Genomic DNA, 25,551 nt, shown 5'->3' with positions numbered 1-25,551 from the left:
CAAAATTATTGGCAACAACCACATCTAACACACCTCCAAAAAGAACATTTTAATCCTTCCCCACATTTGGAATGACTGAAGGGTGCACCACAAAATGCACCTTCGCATTCATTTTAAATCACTTACTAAGTAACGGACATTCATTGTTTATATATATATATGATAGATTAGCGACTGTTAATCTGGCTTTTTAATTTGATTAAAAGACTAAATTCACAATAATACGCTTTATTACAACAAACGTACTTTAACCCTCGACATCTAAAGCTTGACTGCTCGGTTCTTTCTTAAGAACTGCCCCGATTATTAAATGTAAACAAATACTTCAGATTTGCTTATGAAACAAAACTAGTCTAAATAGATGTGAGCACGTCGCATCGGTCCATCGGTGAAGGTGATGACGTAAGCTAACACGGCCTTCCTGACATGTGGGGCGTCCTCGCACCTTCCACAGTTTTGCAAAGATTCACCTGACACCGGTAATCTGTAAACATTATAACAGCAGTACAAGCTCAAAATATATTCGAAGAACTAAGTCTAAACCTTATTTCATTTAACAAAATAGACTGTTATGTGGCACAGTTAACAACCACTAGAAGCACAGAGGCGGCTCAACCATCAACAGGTCTGTTACACCCATGTCTCTCAAGTGCTATCAAAAGATACCATATTCTAGCCAGGAGCTCAGAGGCGGTTCAACCACTACCAGGTCTATTACCCGCTTGTCTCACAGACACAGAACACAACAATCTAAGCCTGCAGAGCAGGGACCTTAAAAATAGCCTGCCGAGCAGGGACCTTTAAACATAGCCTGCAAAGTAGGGACCTTAAACATAGCCTGCAAAGTAGGGACCTCAAACATAGCCTGCGACGCAGGGACCTTAAAAATAGCCTGCCGAGCAGGGACCTTAATCATAGCCTACTAAGCAGGGACCTTCACATATAGCCTGATACACAGGGACCTTAAACAGCCTACTAAGCAGGGACCTTTACACACATTCACACATCAATCTTATTAAATAAATCTATATCCATCATACCTTATAGAATTTCTGTATCTGGCCAGGTTCGTAACTGTTCATGCGCTGCTATTGTAGTTCTACCTCGGCTGCCAATCCTTCGGAGTGCGTACCTCTCATTAGGTAAACAATGCGTTACCTCAAAGGGTCCGTGATACTTTGGTTTCAATTTTCCTCTATTCGACAGCTAATAGCGACATCTAATCCTAACGAACTTGCTTCTGTATGTAGTTCGGTTGACAATTCCAGATCAAAAATGTTGAAAATCGGATAAGAAGTCAATCGTACATTTTCACATTTACATGTCCATTCAAACGATTTTCCCTCACGTAACAGTGCAGATATTGGTGCTGTTAAAGTAGCAAAGTTTTTTCACAAGATGTCTAAAATATCCAGCCAGTCCTTTTTCGATCACACCTAAATATTTCACAGATGTTTGGAAAAAGTTACATTTTTGTATATTTAAGGGCGTCAATGTCCTTTCTTAAGTTCTTAAGACATTCTTGAATGGGTCGAGCAGGGCACAACACATCATCAACATAAACAAACGCAATATCGTCTTTAAGTGGTCCAAGGGCTTTAACGATGGCGCTCTGATAATCTGATGAAGAGTTTATGAGATCAAACGGCATTCGGTTGTTCTTTTATTTCTTTCGTAACCCACTCGTCCATTCCTGACAAATTCAAGTCATATTCCTCAAATGCAATTTCTAAATCTTACAAGTCGAAACTGCGCTGCAGCCACACTTAAACGTTCTGCGCAGTCATCTTCAATGTTGCTTGAGTAGTTTGGGCGTTGGCCATTGTCGATAAAATTTCCATGTTTTGTTTTTGGAATCTGTTGTTACTTTCTTGCTGCTAGTCTCTCTCCGATGCACTTTTGGTAATGTTCACAACGTTCGGACTCACTGCGCGTTTGTGTTTTTCACTATTGTCTGCCATTGTTTGTTCACAAAGAAACACAAAAAAAAAAAAAAAAATTTTAGGTCCTTTCTTCCGGAAATAATTCACGAGAAGATATCCTTTATCCCACTTCTGATGATAGATTAGCGACTGTTAATCTGGCTTTTTAATTTGATTAAAAGACTAAATTCACAATAATACGCTTTATTACAACAAACGTACTTTAACCCTCGACATCTAAAGCTTGACTGCTCGGTTCTTTCTTAAGAACTGCCCCGATTATTAAATGTAAACAAATACTTCAGATTTGCTTATGAAACAAAACTAGTCTAAATAGATGTGAGCACGTCGCATCGGTCCATCGGTGAAGGTGATGACGTAAGCTAACATATATATTTTTACATCGAGATAAAGAAACGAAATATGTGAATGATTTTTTTTTTTGGGTTATTAGACGTTTATGTGTAAATGTATTAACATTTAAAACATAAATTATGTCTATAAATATAACAAAAAATATTTATTTATAAGTGGAATAAATGAATAGTTTTCCAATGTTGTTTTTAATATTATGGGGGAAATTGTTCTTTTTATGTGAAAATGCTTATATGTATTTTTTCAATATAAACAAATTGTTTCCACAAATCGTGACAAAGCTCCCAGTTTTTTAAACATATTACAACATTATATCCACAATCATATTGGATACTTTTGTCAATAATTAATTAAATTCAGAAATCTAAGATAAATTTAAAATATTACAGTCAATTTTCGTCCATCACACAGTCATAAAAACCTTCTAGAATTAAGACGGTCTTTAAGTACTGTTCCACCAATTTTAAATTGTTGTAATTAATGAATGACAACAAAAGGCCCATTTACGTTGCGTTCAAAGAGGGTTGATAATTGTCAAACGCCTAAGTTTGTTATTTTCTATTTTATGCTTAACTAATAAAATTCATTACAGCTTAATTCGAAATATATTACACGAAAATTTTCAAAGTGATATTGCTTAACTTCTTCATTGGTACAGATTTTAAAATGACTGATGATCATCTTCAGTGCCACTTTTAAACCGACGGAACCCTTTCGCAAACTTTCCCACTCCTTTTTAACTAATAAATCTAAAAATTAATCAACAGACAGACCATAATAAGTTTTCCTTATGTTTGCACAAGTTAATTATCTAAAGTTCAGTGGTCAAAAACACAATTTTAACCAACCAGATATTGTTTGATAACTCATAAAGTTTGAAGCTTTTTAACTCCATTTTTATGACTCAAAACTATTAAAATTGTGTACATTAGAAAAACGTTAAGTCTAAAATTAAAAGTCTGCTCTCTTTCCATTTCTTTTTTTTTTGCGAAGCAATTATTTAGTTCGGTTTGTTTTGCTTGCGTCTCCGTCGGATTTATTAAATTAAAAGAGCGCGGAATCGTGAGATTTTAATTAAAAGACCGAACCTTTTAATACGTCGTAATTAGAGCGAAACGTAATAGCCTTTAATTACTTATATTAATTAATAATACTCTCATGTGTACCCGATGAATTTATGGATTAACAGCGAGCCATGATCGTAAAACCGAGGCACTACCACTTATTTACTGCACTAGCCAAAGTTTTAATTCGCAAGTTTACAACGAAACTTGCGCGAAATTTTAACTCCAACTTCTTCGTTATTATTTCATCAATAAAACAACGATCCAAGTTCATCCCCGCAGAGGATGCATGCATCAACTTAGAGTCTTGATGTAGTTTCATATTTCCTCGCGACAGTATAAAACAGGTAAGCCATAAATGCCCGAGTGTTAGTTAAGATCAACTTTGTTGACATGTTCGTGCCGGTATATCAGTTAAATCACGGTATTGATTATAGCAACGCGTCGAAGCCAGGCATTAATGTAACGTAATTTGCAACAACGAAACATTGTGCAACTATTCATGTTTCTAATTGGAAGTTCATCTTGGCAATTATCAATTAATTAGATTCAATAATACGGCTGTATCGTTGTTCCGAATATGTTCGATATCAATTATGCACGGTATACCATGCCTAAGAATACGTTTGCATAAAGTTACACGATATTCGGTATTCGAGGAATCTGTAGATTTGATTGATACTGCTGATACTATTGTCTGTTATTATGTCTCTGATAAATCATTACATGTAATAATTTTTTGAAGTAAAAACTTCTTTAGCCGCGTTGGGTAGGGGAAAATCTTATGAGTTCGCGTCACCGACATGCTCGTCCTTCTTTTGTAAATAAATTCAGATAAAAGAAAAAAGTTGTTGATTTGGCTGGTAACCTCGGTTACTAGACCAACAAACTATGTGTCTGTCGGCGTTTCACGAGGTACCCGAAAATTAGAACTTAAGAATAAAATCCCGGAACTAGAGGGTGAGTTACAGCTGTACTATCGCATGCATAAGTGGTCTGCCACTTCATTAACGTCAGGCGGGATACGGTCACATTCTGTAGTACCGTGCACTGCCTACTCCACATCACATCGTAAGATGAGATTCCCAAAATGTGTTATCGATTCAGTGTGAATTGTTATTGCGAATAGAAGTCAATAAATATGAATCTAAACAAAGAAACGCGTATGGGAATAATTTTTCTTAAAGAACAAGGGAAAAAGTGAATTTTATATGTAGCGAAGGAAGAGAACCTCTACATATGGTTTAATGTTTTAGGTATTTTAATTTAAAAAATTGTTATTGCAATTTAATGTTCCATATAATAAAATAAATATAATTTTGCGATTATAAAATGAATTGGGAAACACTATGGCCATTCTGCAAACCGACTTTCTGAGGCCTAAGATGATTTAGATTTAAGAATCGAATCGAAACACGACGTGAATTTTGTGAATTATATGTCACATATTAATTTCAAATTATATATCAACAACAATGTTGGAGATTCGCAGTCAGTTTCTTTCTTATATTCAATTTTAATAACAAAAAGACAAAAACACTTGTTTACTTCGGGGCTAATATAAATAGCAGTAACTTTCCGAATACAAAATACACACTTACATAGAAATAATTATAAAATTGAGTAATATAAAAAATTTTTAAAAAATCCATTTTTGATAAAAATATGTCAAAATAGTGAAAGTATAAAATAATTTTATAAAACAAATTTCTAAATATTTGTATAATATTACGTATAGAATCTTATAAACAATTTAAATAAATAAAAAAGTAAAAAATATGTGTAACTGATAGAATCTGTAAACGATAGATAGATACTCAATAAATATATTATACCTTAATCTTATAATTTTTTATTTTCATTTACAAAATTGATATTTAATTTATTTGTTTAAAATAAATATCAATAATAAAAAAATTAAATAATTGTAATTACAAAATTATATAACATGAAAACCTAATGAATACATTTTTTTAATATCTTAGACTCGAGGCTATTTAAACTGTATGCAACAACATTTAAAGAATATCATTTATAGAAACAGATTACAAATGATGAATGAGTTATAAGATAAAATAACAAATAATGTTCAAAGAAACAATAAATGAAAAACAAGAGTGAGGATCTTTTTTGAAAAAACTAAAGTGGTATTTTTGAATTCATAGATCCAAATTCTGATTTCGTAGCTTTTTACAATTAAATGTATGTTATATTGTTAATAACTTGTTTTTTTATTGTTTTAATTTTAATCTACATGAAGAAATTAATAGCAAAATTGTCCATAAAATAAAGTTTTAGAAAAGTAACTGGGTGTTGAAATCATAACCGTTAACTATTTATTTAACAGCATAAGAGTAAATATAATTAACAATTTGCAATTATTATTAAATAGAACATTACATACTGATAACATTTAAGCAATTGTCGTATATCGTTAAATTTCAACTCATAGACACGAACAGTTTCTAATCACTCGATCTTTTTTGTTATATTTGTTCATAACATTTAAAATGTTTTAATATGCACTATTTTACGTTTCATAAATACTTGGTTTTGTTATGAAAATACTTTATTTTATTTTTTGTACATTAAATATTTTTAAAATATATCACATTAGCTCAAATACTAATTTAAATCATTTTTAAAATAATTCAAAATAATATTAATTAAGTTTATTTTAATATTCGTTAATTATTTAATCGTTTTAAATATTGTAATACAACAATTTCAGTAAAACACAAAAAATATTCTCTGAATTACTAAAGCTAAAACTAGTTAATAATTTGGCCTATTTCAATCCGTGTAGTCCTATTTATAGTATAAAATGTTATTCTGTAATTTCGATACACTTCAGGCAGTGTCAAAACTTATACCAATTCAGTTTTTGAACCAAAACGATGCACGGCAACAGAATGTGACGGTCGAGGTCAAGCCCTTCGGAAAGTGGCAGACCACTTACTTATGCATCCGATAGTACATTTGAGAGTATTTTAAAATCAGGTAAAATTTTACTAATTCAGTGGTTTCGTTAAAGGCCTTCAGCTAAGCCGAAAATGAATTTGAAGCTAATATCTATTACTGTTTTGAAAGTGGAGGGTTCATAGAGGAGAATGCCGTCTATCTCTATACAGAAATATTCTAAATTTTCAGGATCATCTTTATTTCTGATGTAATTTCAAGGAAAAAATCAGCGCCCAATTCTGTTACCATCTGATCAATATTGAAATCAAGTGACCGGATGTACATATGGTTCCAATTACAATAGAAGGAGGGAAGTTTATTAAGCAAAAATAAAATATACTTGTTTTTTATACCGTCAACAAAAGTATGTAAACTGAAAATTAGCCTTACCTAACTAATAATAAAAGATTTTACGTATTTTTAGAAGTGAAAACGTCTTCAGTCGCGTTGGGCACTTTTTGGTAGGGAAATATTATGCGTTCGCGTCATTGACATGCTCATGACTGACGCACGCGCAGTGCGCCTTAGACACTTTTTGGATGGGTGAAATCTTGTGCGTTCGCGTCACCGACATGCTTATACCAGTATATCTGTAGTTATACAGTTGACATAAAGTGCTGTGTATATCTTATAAGTGAAAGTAAATGGATTTAGTGAAAAAATTATTTAAATATACCCAATGATCGAAAACTCAGTACTGCAAAACATAAAACGACAATTGATGCCTCTTTTACGCGATACTTAGATAAATTTGAATCATTTTCGTTTCTTACTTTAGTTATCATAAGCCTATTGTATCTTTTTTAGAACACAATGAAATAATTGAAAATACAAAAAGTCCAAGTATTGTTGAAATTAATGATGACAATGATGCAAACAAATAAAATAATGTTAAAAATCAAATAGGGAATTTGGTAGGGGAATACCCTATGGGTTCGCACACCGACATGCTCATGACTGGCGCACGCGCAGTGTGGTGTGCGCCTTAGACACTTTTTGGATGGGTGAAATCTCGTGCGTTCGCGTCACCGACATGCTTATACCAGTATATCTGTAGCTATACAGCTGACATATAGTGCTGTGTATATCTTAGTGAAGTGAAATTGAATGAATTTAGTGAAAAATTCAATGTTTATATACTGCGCATTGTTGAAATAGTGTTTTTGTTTGATTATTATTTGAATGGTCATGTCCAATGATCGAGAACTCAGTATTACAAAATATAAAACGACAATCGATGCCTCTTTTACGCGATACTTACATAAATTTTTTTCAAAATGAAATAATTGAAAGTACAAAAAGTCTAAGTATTGTTGAAATTAAAGATGACATTGATGCAAACAATTAAAATAATGTTAAAAATCAAGTACTTTGAAATTTAAGTAAATACAAATAGTATCAATAAATAATATGATTGTATATTAATTGTTATTTCAATTGAATTGTATTTATATTTTGTCATGATCTTGTACAGCTCGTAATATATTTAAATAATAAAAAACCATATAAACATGCATTAAATTGTTGCTCGGAGTGTCAATAGATGTGAAAACCAGATTGATGTTCAAGATTCAAATTATTTTCTATTAATATCTCTGACAAGTATTTTATATTTTTAGCTGTTGACTATAAAAATTGTTTAAATTTGTACAGAGCCACAAGATATTCTACATTCCAGGAATTTGTAATTTCATTCGAACAGGAACTGTTGTCTAACAATGTGCATGAACATTTTTTTGCTGTTTCGATTTGGTTAAAATTGTTTGATAATATCTTTCGGATAAATCCTAATTTTTTTACTGCTTCAACCTTTAATATTTTCCTACGAATACTTTTTACACAACAAAACACGATGCTGCGGATTCCAAGAATCTGTAAAAGTGATTCAAACAGAAAAAAATATTATATTTATTTGGAATAAATCCTAAAACATTTTTTTTTTTTTTTTTGAACAATTTCAATACCTGCACAAGAATATTTTACGATACTTGGAATCTCAATAATGTGTACATTTGATTAGAAATGAAACTAACCGATGTCTGTCTAAATCCCAAGATCTGTACGAAACTACACTATTGTTTTTATAATACTTTTTATGATGTTGGGATCTATCATAATTGGTCTGGCATTGACTCAATCGGAGATGATTTGGACGACCGGCAATAAAGCGATATGTGGGGACGGTCCGAAATTGAGATCGGACCCGCGAAATTGAGTTACAGCCAGGCCATGTAAATCTCAATTAGCAATCAGAAAGGCGGACGGATTAGATTAGACGACAGTAAATGTCCAGCTGCACTCGAAAGTTCACAGTCGTTATGGTAGTATGGCATTCGATTAGAACGGGCACTTCGCAATTGTGTCCGGCGTGATTCGAGTTAACGGTTTTCCTATCTGGTTTGCTGAGTGCCGAGTGAATATTTCGGATTTTCGGTTGAACATTGTTCCGGTATGCAAAATGAATGGTGGACGTAGCACACTTAAGGAGCTTAGTCAAAGCCACCCGTTCCGGTTTTAAATCCTGTCTTAGGAAGGAGTCGATTTGCAAGCCACACGTGAATTACAATTTATCATCGTTTATGCACGACCTGTAACATCCACTCTATCTTTATATTTTATGCATAACGAATTTCCTAGCCAGATTTAAATAATGATTAATGTGGGAGCTTGTGAACTTTTCTGCACCTGAGAATTTAATGAGAGGATATTTTATTAATAAATTTTTCACTTCACGTCACAGACTACGAACAAAAATAGTTCCATACATTTTTAAAAATTAACTATTTGTAATATTTTTTTCTTTTCAGTTAGTTGTGCAGAGTTTATTAGAATTTTGACACAAAATGAATGCCACATTCTTTTTCATATTTAATTTCTTTAACTATCATTTAAAAAGTTAATCTTTTATAAAAATAATGATAAATTAATATCAAAAATTATTTGTTAATTGGCATTTATTAAGTGAGTTAACCTACAAATATCTGAATAAATATTTATCGTTCAAAACTTCAATAAATAAATATATTTTTTAACTTATTATGTTTGTGTACTATGTAGTGCAAATAATAATTATAATAATAATAATAATAATAATAATTATAATAATTAATAATAATAATAATAATAATAATATAATTCTATAACAAATTTTTGTATTAATTACAAATGAAATTTGTGCTTGTTAAAATATTTTATATGTTTATTTTGCAACGCAGCAGAATAGAATACTTAAAAGAGTAAATTTTTTGTGTAAATAAAAATTAATTATAGTAAATATGTGGTTTCTTGATTTTCTTAAAATTCATCGAAATAAAATTTACAATAATCGTAATAAAATATTTATATCTTCTATTACCATCTCTCGTCAAAATTTTACACAAGTCGTAAAATTTATTATTTACGGGAAATAAAAATTAATCTGTATTGAATTTTTAACGTCTCCAATCATCTTTACATCAACTTATACAGAAGATATTTCAATAAAAATTGAAAGTTAAATAGAAATGTCACAAACTTTTCTCCCCGTGTGTGCCCCCAACCTTCGGTGAGTTGTGGGCTACCTGAGAATTTAAATAAAAGGATATTTTATTATTAGATATTATTGTTTAAATTTATATCAAACTTCATAAATTTTCATATGTAAATTTTGTATAAATATAAAATCAACCACAACATGTGACACACTTTCTATTGCCTCAACAAATTAAATAACATTATCAATTCATTTTAATTTAAATTAATTTTATGATTAATAAGTGCCTAAACATTTCGTACCTCAATTTATATACGGATATCTTTATTTACATAGTTTTTATACCACATTTTATTTCGGGCAGGGTTCATAAGTAAAGCAACTAAACCCTATATTCGATACAATTGATTTTATAATTTATTTTTGTGTACGACATCGTACCTTATAGCTAAAAATGCATATAAGTCTCTATTTACCGATACAAATTAAACAATAAATTGTAGAAAAGTTCCGGAATGGTGAAAAGCAGAGTAAAATTACAGTAGATTTAAATTTAAACAAATCGATCATTTCGAAGATGATTTCCAATTTTAACAGAAGGAATATACTGGAAGGAGTTCCGAAAAGTGGTAGAAAACGAAATACTAACAGAGCTTTGGACAGGAAAACAAAAACGATTGTTGTTGGCGACACTTTTATGAGCACATCCCGCATAAATAAAAAATATACGAACTCGATATGTTAGTAAGTACCATAAAACGAAGACTAAAAGGAGGTGGTCTCTATGGTAGAAAACCAGCAAAGAAGTCCTTCATTTCTGCAAACTATGGAGCAGCGAAAGTACTTTAACAAGAGAACATGTGAACTGGACAGATGAGCAATGGAAAACAATTTTGTTTTCCGATGAAAGTCGGCTCCAATTATTCAAATCTGATGGCATTTCATAGATGAGAGGAGGAATTAATGAAAGGTTTAATCCCAAGTACACTAGACACTGTGAAGCATGGTGGAGGTGGCGTTATCGTTTAGAGATGTCTTTCTGGGTTTGGCATGGTCCCTTTGGTTAAGTTAGACGGGATAATGGAACGTTTTGTTTATCGTCACATTCTGTAGAATCATATGCTTCCATTTGCCGAAGGTAACATGAGTTTTTGGTGAACCTTCCAGCACGACAACGATCTGAAACACGTCTAAATTTGTTAAAGAATGCTTCACATCTCAAGGATTACGTGTCATGCCTTGACCAACACAAAACCCAGACCTCAATCCAACGGAAAACCTTTGAGAAGAAATTCATTGGAAAATCCATGCAAAAAAAACTGTCAAATATGAATGAACTCTGCGAAGAAACTCAAAATCATTCAAAAGAAATATCGAATGATTATATTGAAAAGCTACTAAAATCAATGAAGAAAAGGTGTTTAGAAATTATTAAAAATAATGGATATGCAACTAGATACTAAATAAAAGAAGGCTAAATGTACGTAAGGTTGTTTTATTTTAAAGTTGCTCTATTTTTGAACCTTGAATATTTTTAAAATATTAATAAATACCTAATTAAACTCACTAATAAACAATTATATTACTATATTGTTTTTAACAAACATAACTGTCAATAATATGAATATTTAAACATACACATTTATCAAGATAAATGAAAATTTCTAAAGTTGCTCTACATATGAGGGATAGTAAGTCTAAAAGAACAACAAAAACATATTTATGTAAGGAATGTCAATACCAGGAAAAGCTATAGAAGTAAATGATATTAGAATTATCATTATTTAAAAAAAAATTAATAAATATTGTAAGCAATTAAACATAAAATAATAAAGATTGATTTTTTTTTAATTTATAAAACATGTGAACATGTCAGGACTTAAAAATAATGAGATAATAAATAAATATAATAAATTTTTCATTTCATCATCACAAATACTTACTTTAAATAGATTTAAATATATAAAAATTAAATGTTTATTACATATTATTATTTTGAGACCAACATGTAGAATTTTCTGACATTGTTACTAAAATAAATGTCAGCTTCGCCCTCATATATAATTATAAACCATTGAATTAGTTAAACTTTTATAAAAATAATGATAAATATTATAAAATAATATATAAAGATTTATCTGTAAAGTGAGTTTAGCCTACAAATATATGAATAAATATTTATCGTTGAAAATTCCAATAAATAAATATAATTTTTTACTTATGTTATTGTAAAATGGAAATTCATATTTTTATTTATGCAGTGCAAATATTTTAATCTATAATAATTTTTATATTAATCATAAAAGAACTTCATGATGTTAAAATATTTTAAATATTTATTTTAACATAACTGATTTGATAAATTTAATAACAATTGTACAAAAACATGACAATAGAGCATTAAAATATCTATAAAACACGTAATAATTCTTTACAGGACATATGGAATTTCGATGATTTTTTAATTAATATATAGTACAATTTCGAAACAAAAATTTAAAATAACGACATTAAAATATTGTATGTGGCCTCTTGATAAAATCCTAAAATTTATTATTTATGGAAAAGATAAAAATTAACATGTATTGAATGTTTATCGTTTCCAATCAGCCCTACATTGACTTATCCAAAAGTTAGGGCAATTTAATGTTGAATGTTAAATTGAAATGACTTTTCTCCCCTTTCCGAGCTTGAGGAGTTTGTGAAGTACTCGTCATCTGAGAATTTAATAAAAGGATATTTTATTATTTAAGATAAATTTTCAAATATTTTAACATATGTTTAAATACAAAAACAACCGTAACATTTAACACACTTTCCATTGTCGCAAGTCAATCCATCGACACAACTGGAGTCAGTAATTGGTCTAGTACAATTATCTCCTAGGCCTAAAAGAAAAGATTTAAAATCCTTTAAAAAATTAAATTTTTAAAAAGTTTTACTTACCCAATGGTTTTACACATCTGTAAGTGCAATTGTACATATTTATATAAGGAATATCAGTGCCAGGGCAATCTGTAGATGTGAATGAGCAAACGGGAAATAGAGGACATACTATTCTAAATGAACAAACAACTCCAATTGTAACAAATAAAATCAGAACTAACTTCATTTTAAAAAAATTAAATTGTGTCGTAAAGTATTATACTTTATATACAAAATGATAAGGAAATGAAAAATGTTCTGCATTTATAAAGGGGGTTTTACCTTTATATATGAATAAATATTTCATAATTGCTGATAGTGTAAATATCTGAATAGGTTTTTCTAATTTTGTTTTTAAATAATGGTAATTTATTATTTTTATTAAAAAAATACGAAGCAAATATATTAGATATTTGTACCAAATTCTTGTTAAAAATTTTAAAAAACACACTGCTTGTTAAAATGTTTCAAATATTTTTTTATATCATTTGGTAAAAATTGTTTTAATTGTAGATAATTTAATAGTTGTTTAAAATTCAAAATAGAAGAATAATTATTTCTTGTTACTTAACTTATATTAGTCTAATGTAAATCTAAAGTAAATGAGAAAAAATCTTAATTTATTTATTTAAATGTAATTAGAAAAAATAAAATTAAAACTAACATAACCTATTCTAACCTCACTATTCATAATCAAACAAATTCTAACCTAAACTTAATTAATTTAATCTAACCAGCAAATTAAAAAAGTTAAAAATTCAATTTTATTCATGAATTTCATAATTTATAAAGAAATAATAATTAAATAACATAACTAAGTTTATTTAATCTGTTGTATTAAGAAATCGTCTAACATAAATAACTTCTTTCTATCAACAAACAACTTCTTCTAGAAACAATCAACAACAACAAGTAATCGTAAATTTGACGACAAATACAGATCAGAGTAAAGGGATTCCATCAACGTAAAAACTTACTAGAAAATGAAAAAGTGTCGTTTCCGATGTTAGTTACCCGTTGGAATGCGCCATTGTCTTCCCTGTCTAGGAAAACAAATTATATCAAATTTAAAACATCGCCGGATGCACAGGAAATTTGTTCGTCGAGATTAACTGCACAGTCGATCCAGCAGAATGTTATCAAACATGTGAAATTGCCTACACGTTGTCGGCATCCATGATCTTATTACGATGCGAATTGAATCCATAAATTTATAATGACCTACCTCTCAAGCCAAATGACTCCGTTACTGCGCAAACTTTCCTAGATTTTTTCCACTTTGATCTATAATTAAACCGTACAGGTAAACTTGTTTTTTTTTTTGCCGTTGGATTAATTTTAAACATTGGAGGGGTTTTTAAGAGGCTGCTGTTTGCTTGTCCGCAGCTTACGTTTTTGTTTAATGCACATTTTATGTACATAAATAGTCTTATGGCACAGCTTGTAAAGCTAGATGAACAGGAATGTAATAAATGGAAAGTTCTAAGTCTAGGAAATATATTACTTGACAGAACTTTAATACCCGACAACATTGTCGCTTTCGAGGGCAAGTAATAAAATTATGGCCGTTTGTGAACTTTTTAATTAAGTTAAACCATGTTAACATACAATTCCGTCGACGGAATTAAGTTATTTATACAATTATCCTCCGAAAAGCAGCTATTCTTTCAGTGATTGGATTAGCTAATGCACGTGCCAAATTAAGTTATGGTGTATTTAAAAAGTGTGTTCGAAAATTGGATCATGTGGTCCATTACGTTACGATCTCGTTTGGAAAAGGTGCAAGTCCTTCCTTCCTTCGGTTACCACTTTTCCGGCCCCTTCCAATAAAACTTTATCACCGGCGTTTTTTAATGTCGACGAAATAAAATAAAACGATACTTGCCAATTTTTTTTTTCTTCGGACAGATTTTAAGCCTTTGAACCGGAATATAAAAAGAAGTAAGGAATTTAAAGTCAACGTCTCTTCATAATTGGATTTCTCCTAAGTGCTGTTGTGGTTCATTGAGGTTTATTACTTTTCCTTTTTACATTCTTTCCTTCGGGGCGGTTTTTGTGTCGTTTAGCGGCAGGAAATTGCTATTTAAAAAATATCAATCGCTGGTTTGTGGGTCCTTCGGCTCATATTCGGTGATTTAAAATTGTTTTTATATCGAGACGAGCGTTTTGCGAAAAATTCAATTGTACACAAAAAGATTTTTTCACACCATTGACTCCGCAAAACGTATTAGGCTTTTGACGAGACCGAAATGAGATTTTCTTTTTGATCCCGAATTTAAATGTTTTGATCTGTACGAATTTTACAAAGTTGATAATAAAATTAAACTGAATGTTTAGAATGTTCTAAAAAGGTAATTCCTATATAAATTGTCAATTTATATAAAAATCATAGAATATCAAAAATATATTTTGATGTAACCAATAAGTACTAAAATAATAATTTTTTATTATCAATAATCAATCTGGTTTTCACATCTATTGACACTCCGATCAACAATTTTATGCCTGTTTATATGTTTTTTTATTATTATTTAAATATATTACGGATCATGACAACATATAAATACAATTCAACTGAAATAACAATTAATATACAATCATATTATTTATTGATACTTTTGTATTTACTTAAATTTCAAAGTACTTGATTTTTAACATTACTTTAATTGTTTGCATCATTGTCATCATTAATTTCAACAATACTTAGACTTTTTGTACTTTCAATTATTTCATTTTGTTCTAAAAAAAATTTATGTAAATATCGCGTAAAAGCGGCATCGATTGTCGTTTTATATTTTGTAGTACTGAGTTCTCGATCATTGGACATGGCCATTCAAATAATAATCAAACAAAAACACTATTTCAACAATGCGCAGTATATAAACATTGAATTTTTCACTAAATCCATTCAATTTCACTTATAAGATATACACAGCTCTATATGTCAGCTGTATAGCTACAGATATACTGGTATAAGCATGTCGGTGACGCGAACGCACGAGATTTAACCCATCCAAAAACTGTCTAAGGCGCACACCACACTGCGTGTGCGCCAGTCATGAGCATGTCGGTGTGCGAACCCATAGGGTATTCCCCTACCAAAAAGTCCCCAACGCGGCTAAAAAAGTTTTCAGTTCAAAAAATATTGAGTTTTATAAGATATTTGTGTAAATATGAAATTTTTAAATATTAAATAGAAATTGTGTCGATATTTTCTACATATTATTTTATTATTTTAGGGTCCCAAATTAGATCCCTGCGGTATGCCAGAAAATGCTGTGTAAGTGTGAGATCTAAATCCATTCTGTTTCGCACATAACTCTCAATTAAATTAAGGGGGTATTCTAGTGTAGAAATTCAAAAAAAATCGATTTTTTTTTTCATATTTTCAAAGTTTAACTATTCAAGAATATGTCTACAAGAGGATTTTTGAAAATTTAAATTATTTTCGGAGATATAGGCGTTTTACTGGTCCGCCATCCAAATGGGTTCGGCCGGGTATTTATTTATTTATTTAAACCAATTTATGAGAGTTTATCATCAGAGGAATTATTAATTCGATGTTTAGGTTCACAAACTCAAAATAATAATGAGTGTCTAAACTCGTTGATTTGGACTTTCGGGCCAAAACATATTCATTCCGGAGCTCAGATAATTGAGATAGCAACATATTACTGTTTACATTTTTAATGAAGGTTTCATTCCTATTCTGAAAATGACGACGCTTATGGGAGTGAAAATTGGTTCGGAAGTTCATTCATTTGCTGTGAGACGATACAACGCCCGGATTGACCGCTCCGAAATGTGAACATCCAACGCTTCAAAGGAAGCCAGAACTGCTCAATTGGAAGAAAGAAGGTCCGATGTATGATATCCAAGATTTCTTGAGTTCTACTGAACCGATTCACTTAAAAGTTTCAGAGAATCTTCTTTATAGGCCTCTCTCGAGTATGAACTATTCTCATCCCCAAAATTTCAATTTTTACTATTTTTAAAAAATTCAAGAAAAAGAAAAAAAAGGTAAAAATATCGTTTTTTTTTCAAACAGTCGCCATTTTGTCAAAAAAAAGTTTTTAACTTGTCCCTAGTTCATGCAATTGCGACATCATTCTAAATCTTTTTTTTTTTTTTTCATTTCAGATTGCTAGGAGGGTTGGAATCGTGGATATGGTCATGTGCCAATTTTTTGAGACACCTCACTTTATCAGCTGCTAATTTTTAAAATTCTTAACTTTTTTTTTAATTTTTTTTCTGTACTCTTGTAGCAATAAATAACTTATAAAAAAATGGATAGTAAAAATATTGATTGCCTTTTTTTATGACACTTAAAAAATCACCTAAAATTCATGTCTCTACACTAAAATACCCCCTTAAGACTGTTACTAAGACCGGAAGTATCAATTTTGCTCAACAATATAGCATGGTCAATAGTATTGAATGCACGTGAAAACTGTCATTCATATCAAATTAATGGCGGTGGATCTGCCTAACATAAAACCGTGCTGATTGTGAGAAATTTTACAACTAACACTGTAATAAATGACAGTATATAACACCTGCACAAATATTTTAGAGAAATTACTTAATATAGAGGGAGGTGTAACTAAAGAAATGCCTACAACATTTATATTAATGTAATAAAACCCTAAATTTATATAAAATAACAGAATAAACAATTGAATTAGGTAGATAACGTTTTAATTTATATAAATAATATTTTCTAAAGTAAGTTATACAGCGAATAAACATGAACAAAAATAAAAGTGTAGTTTGACATAAATTGAAATTAACGTCCATAATTCGTCTCACAACAATATTTTATTAACGATCAGCGAATCCAAGCAGAAAATTATGTTCTCTCGCAAATCCTCTCAACTTAATGACACACCTAAGGACAAACAGGCGGGAATCTGGAACGACAAAGATTCGAGTGCGGCAATTCAGCCGTCATTAGATTGAGACTTACACAAATTAATTCAGGACAACTGTTGTTGCTAGTCTTTCGCCTACGCGATGAAATATTAATCAAACGACGGTCGCTCCGGGCGAAATTAATGTGGACGCCTATTTAGGTGACAAAGGTCCTATATTGTCGACCTCTCGACAGCTTCATACATATCTTTCGTCCCGTGTGTAATCCACGAATTATTCATTCAACCCTTTTAACGCCCGCACTCGCAAACGGCTTTATCAATTTTTATTTGCGCCCGGCGACTACCGGAAAAATTGTTTCGCACGGCGTTAACAAAAACAAAAAAGGGGCTTTTCAATTAAACATTCACCGGGTCCGGGTTTTCGTTTTTTTTTTTTTCGGGGTGGTAAATCACGGTGCTGAGGGGATCTTTTGCCGGGTCGTAAATTCCGGACTGCAGCCCGCCGACAATTACGTGTCACATCGGCTGACGTCTACACCGAAACGGTCTATTTGATCGGGGGTCTTATCGTCTACGGTTTTTATTTCTGATTTCGGACCGCCGGCTGTTACTTCCGGGACTTTGTCCGTACGCGGGAACTGACAAGTGTGCAATGAAAACAAAACGTCACTTTTATATGGCGACAATATGGGAAAAATACAATTCCTAGTTTATTCTTGTTTAATGGAGTTTTATTGTAATATTTTTAAAACATCAATCAATTTGATTTAAAACCATAAACACTGGACCGGATTTAAAACGTGCTCAGAATAAAATCAACAAGTTTATGTTTTTAAAAAAATACATAGCTTATACAATTCGATATTTAGTTTATATTTGAATTTTTTTAAATATATCGTTGATTTTTGCGGCTTTATTTTTATAAACAACAAAAAGCACAAGTTGCTATTTTACGTTTTAATCATTTAAAATAATTATTAGTGAATACCTGAGTTGAGAATGAAAATTTAAAATCCTTTGGTTAATTTATTTATAAACCTAAATGTCAATTTAACAAGCAAATGTCTTTCTCTAGTCTTTGTAATTTATACTTTTCATTATTAATAAATAAATTGAATTATTGGATATAGTTAAATCAGAAAAAAATATATATTTCACAGAAAATCTATAATTTTTTGTTCCTTTCAACTGCATCCATTAATATATTTGAATTTTTTTAAATATATCGTTGATTTTTGCAGTTTTATTTTTATAAACAACAAAAAGCACAAGTTGCTATTTTACGTTTTAATCATTTAAAATAATTATTAGTGAATACCTGAGTTGGGAATAAAAATTTAAAATCCTTTGGCTAATTTATTTATAAACCTAAATGTCAATTTCACAAGCAAATGTCTTTCTCTTGTCTTTGTAATTTATACTTTTCATTGTTAATAAATAAATTGAATTATTGGATGTAGTTAAATCAGAAAAAAATATATATTTCACAAAAAATCTATAATTTTTTATTCCTTTCAACTGTATCCATTAATATATTTGAATTTTTTTAAATATATCGTTGATTTTTGCGGTTTTATTTTTATAAACAACAAAAAGCATAAGTTGTTATTTTACGTTTTAATCATTTAAAATATTTATTAGTGAATACCTGAGTTGGGAATGACAATTTAAAATCCTTTGGCTAATTTATTTATAAACCTAAATGTCAATTTAACAAGCAAATGTCTTTCTCTAGTCTTTGTAATTTATACTTTTCATTATTAATAAATAAATTGAATTATTGGATATAGTTAAATCAGAAAGAAATATATATTTCACAGAAAATCTATAATTTTTTATTCCTTTCAATTGTATACATTAATATATTTGAATTTTTTTAAATATATCGTTGATTTTTGCGGTTTTATTTTTATAAACAACAAAAAGCACAAGTTGTTATTTTACGTTTTAATCATTTAAAATATTTATTAGTGAATACCTGAGTTGGGAATGACAATTTAAAATCCTTTGGCTAATTTATTTATAAACCTAAATGTCAATTTAACAAGCAAATGTCTTTCTCTAGTCTTTGTAATTTATACTTTTCATTATTAATAAATAAATTGAATTATTGGATATAGTTAAATCAGAAAGAAATATATATTTGACAGAAAATCTATAATTTTTTATTCCTTTCAACTGTATCCATTAATATATTTGAATTTTTTTAAATATATCGTTGATTTTTGCGGTTTTATTTTTATAAACAACAAAAAGCACAAGTTGTTATTTTACGTTTTAATCATTTAAAATATTTATTAGTGAATACCTGAGATGGGAATGAAAATTTAAAATCCTTTGGCTAATTTATTTATAAACCTAAATGTCAATTTCACAAGCAAATGTCTTTCTCTAGTCTTTGTAATTTATACTTTTCATTATTAATAAATAAATTGAATTATTGGATATAGTTAAATCAGAAAAAAATATATATTTGACAGAAAATCTATAATTTTTTATTCCTTTCAACTGTATCCATTAATATATTTGAATTTTTTTAAATATATCGTTGATTTTTGCGGTTTTATTTTTATTAACAACAAAAAGCACAAGTTGCTATTTTACGTTTTAATCATTTAAAATAATTATTAGTGAATACCTGAGTTGGGAATGAAAATTTAAAATCCTTTGGCTAATTTATTTATAAACCTAAATATCAAATTCACAAGCAAATGTCTTTCTCTTGTCTTTGTAATTTATACTTTTCATTGTTAATAAATAAATTGAATTATTGGATATAGTTAAATCGGAAAAAAATATATATTTAACAGAAAATCTATAATTTTTTGTTCCTTCCAACTGCATTCATTAATTCAATTTTCTATTAATAATAAAATGTACGTAACAACAATCTTTCAGAATGCTATAAATTTAGAAAATTTTAGATTTTCTGCTAAATTTCTGAAATAATAAAATAAATAAAACCACGAACATCGAAAATCAAGTTTGAATATAAATATTTTTTTCATTCTCTTTTAAAATAAAACTGATTATTTATCAAAAAACATGCTTTTGATAAAAAAAACATTCTAAAAATGAAATAAAAACTGATTGTTTCGATTATAAAATTGTTGAAAAAAATTGCCCATTTGGAGCAGAGAATAATCTATATTAAAATTGTATTTCAAATAGTAGGACAAATTTATAAATCTGATAATAAAGGTAAAAACGTACACAATTTGATTTTTCGTTTATATTAAAAATTTTTAAAGTACTGTTGATTTTTGCCGATTTTATTAAATATACAATGCAAAACGCAAGTGAGTTAAAATTGCTAATTTGCATTTTATGTATTTAAAATTGTTGAAAGATATTTCATCACAGTTGTTACAACTGAGTATATAAGTTTAGAATGAAAATGAAAAATCCTTTTGTTAATTTCGCAAGTGACGTTTATAGATTTTCTGTCAATTATTGTTTCCTTCCAAATACACTGAAATTTTGCCAATTTACATTTTAATTATTTAAAATAGTTCAAAAATATTTCACTGCTTTTGCGACTGATCAGTGAGTTTGGAATGAAAATTTAAAATCCTTTGATTAATTTATTAATGAATCCAGATGTCAGTGTCAGGAGCAGACGACTTTTATAGATTTTTGTCAATTATTTTTTCTTTCTGAATACACTCATTAATTTTAATTAAAACGCGACATTAACAACATCTGAAAGTAACAAAAATCGATGAATCTTATTAAAACATTGAAAAAATATTATTATATAATAAGTTTTATTCATTCTCTTTTTTAACAAAACAGTTGCACAATACCAACTTATACGTGGATATTTATAAAACAAGTTTCTGATAAAAAAAAACACCAAAAATTATAAAAATATACCAAAAACTGAATGTTTCTATTGCGAAATAATTGAAAAATTTGTCAAAAATATTCTATTAGAAGAACAGGAATGAGGATTTTAAAACATATTAAATTATATATTAACACACTATAAGCGGGTCGGTTAAAAATACCCGTCTCGAGAACTGTTGATTGTAAGCGGGTCGTGTAATTTTTACCTTTTTGAATGTACTTATTTTAAAAGCGGGGTGAGATAATTTTACTCTATTGGTTTACATACGGAACTGAAAGAATTATTTATTATTTTTTGTTATCATTCAACAACTTAGTTTGGACTATTTTGCTACCCGCCTATAGTGTGTTAATAAGTACAAATTACCATTCTTATCAAACTAATTAAAACAACGACAAAAATCTACAACACTTGCAGAATGAGAAAATTCTGCAAAAAATAGAAATATAAAAAAAATTATAAATATCTTACAAGACTTTGAGTATATTTCAAAATGACAATTTTTATACAGAATTCCTTAAATATCAAAGTATTAAGCAATAAAAATTAAAAATCAAGTTAAAATATATTCAAAAATATTATGTATTAATTTATTAATGGACATTATTACTTTTACAACTCAATATTGTGTTGATTCACATTAAATAAATATAGAATTATTAAATGATACTAACTAGACAATATTTACAATATTTTTAGTATTTCAAATTTGGACATTTTATAATGTACATTTTCTTGTTGGACAACTTTACCATTTTTTCGATAATTAGTTTTTACATTTTTTTTATGTTTTTAACAGAAATAATATATTTTCCTAAAAATACTTATTTATGTTTTAGTTGTTTTCCGAGATGAGAAGTTAGGTTTTATATAAAAAAGGAATTAATACAATTACTTAGACATTTGCTATTTTTGAATATTTTTAAACTTGATTTCAAAATGTTTTTTTCTTTAATTATTTAAGGAATTCTATAAAAAATATAATTTTCAAAAATTTTAAAATTTTCTCTGCTTTTTTTTTTATTCCTTTTATATTATAATTATACACATAATCTATATTTTTAAAATCTTGATACAAATATAAAATAAATATTGATTTGAGCTCAATTTTAATATACCGTATCAAAAATGATGAACGTGTCTACTCGCATATTGAGACGGAACATCAATACCCCTTTGTAAACAAAAAGGAAAGATATACATGCAATTATGTGGGCGGGCCGAACTGACTGGAGGGGATCATTTGGTTTTGCTGCGTTTAGCATGCGGTTCGTCTCCGCAGACGTTGTTTTTAGTATATTTTATTTAATTTTTGGGATACATTTTTATTTTGAAAAAAGTAGTTTATTTTTAGAATACTTATTTTTGTTTTTGATATACCCTCAAAAAATATTTCATTTTACAGATTGAAAATTATACAAAGTTACGGAATTTAAATGGAGCATCCGAAGAACTCGAACTACATCCCTACACATACGGAGAGTTACTAAATGCATTCGCAAAGATTAATTTACATTGTGCGCCGGCGCACACCAGCACGGCGCATTGTCTCTGAGAGTAGGGATTCTTACTACCGGGCAAAACTTTACTCTCTTTGTCGTGCATCCATCTCTTACAACATCCAGACACGAAGAGCATTTTTCGTACTGTATAATAATAAAAATGCACAGTATACAAATTATTACAATGTCTTACAATTAATATTTTTAAAATTCCTTGAACTTCAAGATATTAAAACACACCAAAATCAAGTTTAAAAAATGTTCAAATGCAAAATTATGAGTAATTTTGATTGATTCTCATTTTTAAATAAAACACAGTTGCACCCCTCTGAAAATAAATAATTATTTATAAACATATATTGCTTGAGCTAAAAATACCAAGAATGCTATAACATCTATGTTTTACCAATAGGATATTACCCTTTCTTGGTGTTCCAATTTTTTTGTGAGTGAATATAATTAATTTACAATTAAAAATTACAATAAACTTTATCTCGTCCATAAACGTAAACTATAAAAATGTTAAAATTTACAAAAACCGCATATTAATACAATTGTAATAAAATCGTCATAGATAAAACAACGCAAATCAGTTTTCAATTACAGTAAAATTGATAGGCAATTTTAAAAATAATAATTCAAAAACATTTATGTAAAGCGGTTTTGTGTGCTGATAAAATTTCGGTGGAGTCCCGAAATATATTTTTTTATTTTTTTGGTAAATTTTAATTATACACCTGTGCTAGTTAGTTTTATGTGTCTATAAATTCACGTGCTGAATGTGAAATCGATGCGATCGTCGTAAACCACTGAAAAACTATAAAACTCAAAAACTTCAACTCGATTTGAGCAAATGCCCAATCGATTTTGTGCACAACGTTTTTGTGCATTAATCACGTGATTTTTCAACAATAAATTTCAGCGACGGTGCGATAAAACATAATAAAGCATTAATTGTTGCAATAAAATTACATTGGATAATGCGCACAAAATAATTATTTTTATTTATCATAATAAATATGATTCCGATAATCCATTCGTTTTGTTCGTCGGACTAAAAAAGCGCTTAATATTTATGGGGCTTAATTCAATTACACCCTTCAACAAACTGTAAATATATTATGGTAATGTGCATGTGACGCATAGGTATAATTTTAAAATTACAAACGCAAACATTAAAACGACACGCGGGGTAGAAAAAAAAACGCTTCAACACACAAAATTTAAGCCGCTGAAAAACCGGGGCGCGAGGGGGTGGTGGCACTAAATACGTATCATCGGAACACGCGTTGTATCGCCGTTCCAACATAAATATGCTCTTAACACCGTAAATGACTGTAAACTTCGGAACGCGGGTGGTTTATTTTTCGGGCGCTGTTGCAATTTAAATCCGAAATCGTCATTAAATGCACTTCCAGTCGATCGAACGCCGAAATTATTATATTGACATAACTTTTCGAACCCGCGAATCGTTTTCGCTACATTTTGGCTCATTTAACACGAATAGTTTTCCCAATTATGTGGAATCAGTGTTTCTCAAACTGGCGATAATGCGGACGGTGTCCTTCTTTAAGTCCGGAACATGCCGGAAACAGTTTACAACTGATGTTTGTCACTTACGCACTGATTTGTTGTGAGTTGGATGTGTTTCACAATAATTTAAACTGTACACTAAAATCGGTAAACATTGTATTTACTAGAGGCATTGGACTTGTCTAATTTGGCTTATGACTAATAAACGTGTTAATGATTTAAAGAGTTTGGGAAACGCTGTCGTGCTAAACCATAACAGCGTGCATTTCTGTTTCTGTTGCCGCTGGATATTAACGGTAATTATTTACCGTAGACTGGCTTCGACTAATGTGCATTTAAATGTTATCTGCACACGAATTACCACAAATTATAGGATACCTTTTGATGTCGAAACAAACATTATTGACTGACAAAAGTTCAATTGAAAAATTTTTGTTTGATACCGGATAAAATTGTGATAAACTCGTGTTTTAATTAAAACTAATGATGTATTTGCAGATTAAAAATAATTGACGGGAAATCTATAAAAAGTCGTTGCTTGTAAAAAATGACATCTGGCTTCGGTGATAAATTAATAAAAAATAATTAAATTTTCCTTCCTTAATAAATAATTTCTTTCTAATCATTTTAATATGGTATTTAGCGAATCTATAAAATCTTTACTGGATTAATGTTTATTTGTTTAACTTAAATTTTGTAAAAAATCTCAAAGTCGTAAAAAGATTTTGGTTACTTGTATTTTATAAATTGAATATGTAATTTCATACTTTTAAATTGTATCCTTTGTTATCTGTATTTGTATTTTTATTATAAACTTAAATATTGTAAAAAATTCTGTACATTCAAAATTTATAAAAAAATTCTTAGGTTTCAAGGTCCTAAAAGGATTTTTGTTACTTGTATTTTATAAATTTAATATGTAATTTCATACTTTTAAATTGTATCCTTTGTTATCTGTATTTGTTTTTTAAACTTAAATATTGTAAAAAATTTTGTACATTTAAAATTTATAAAAAATTTCATAGATTTCAAGGTCCTAAGAAGATTTTTGTTACTTATATTTTATAAATTGA

At 29.2% G+C, this 25,551-nt stretch overlaps 1 long non-coding RNA gene across 1 annotated transcript; it reads right to left on the bottom strand.

Moving 5' to 3' along the window:
* Positions 1-212: 212 nt before the first annotated feature.
* LOC126265594 (uncharacterized) lies at positions 213-2,097 on the bottom strand. The gene is made up of 2 exons (XR_007548091.1): positions 1,041-2,097; positions 213-484 (listed from the first exon to the last, which is right to left on the bottom strand). It is a non-coding gene; the product is annotated as an uncharacterized LOC126265594 (long non-coding RNA).
* Between the last annotated feature and the right edge of the window lie 23,454 nt (positions 2,098-25,551).

The sequence above is a fragment of the Aethina tumida genome, chromosome 5, assembly GCF_024364675.1.
Source record: "Aethina tumida isolate Nest 87 chromosome 5, icAetTumi1.1, whole genome shotgun sequence".
Classification (NCBI taxonomy): Eukaryota; Metazoa; Arthropoda; class Insecta; order Coleoptera; family Nitidulidae; genus Aethina; species Aethina tumida.
This window is presented reverse-complemented; position numbering and strand designations above follow the sequence as displayed.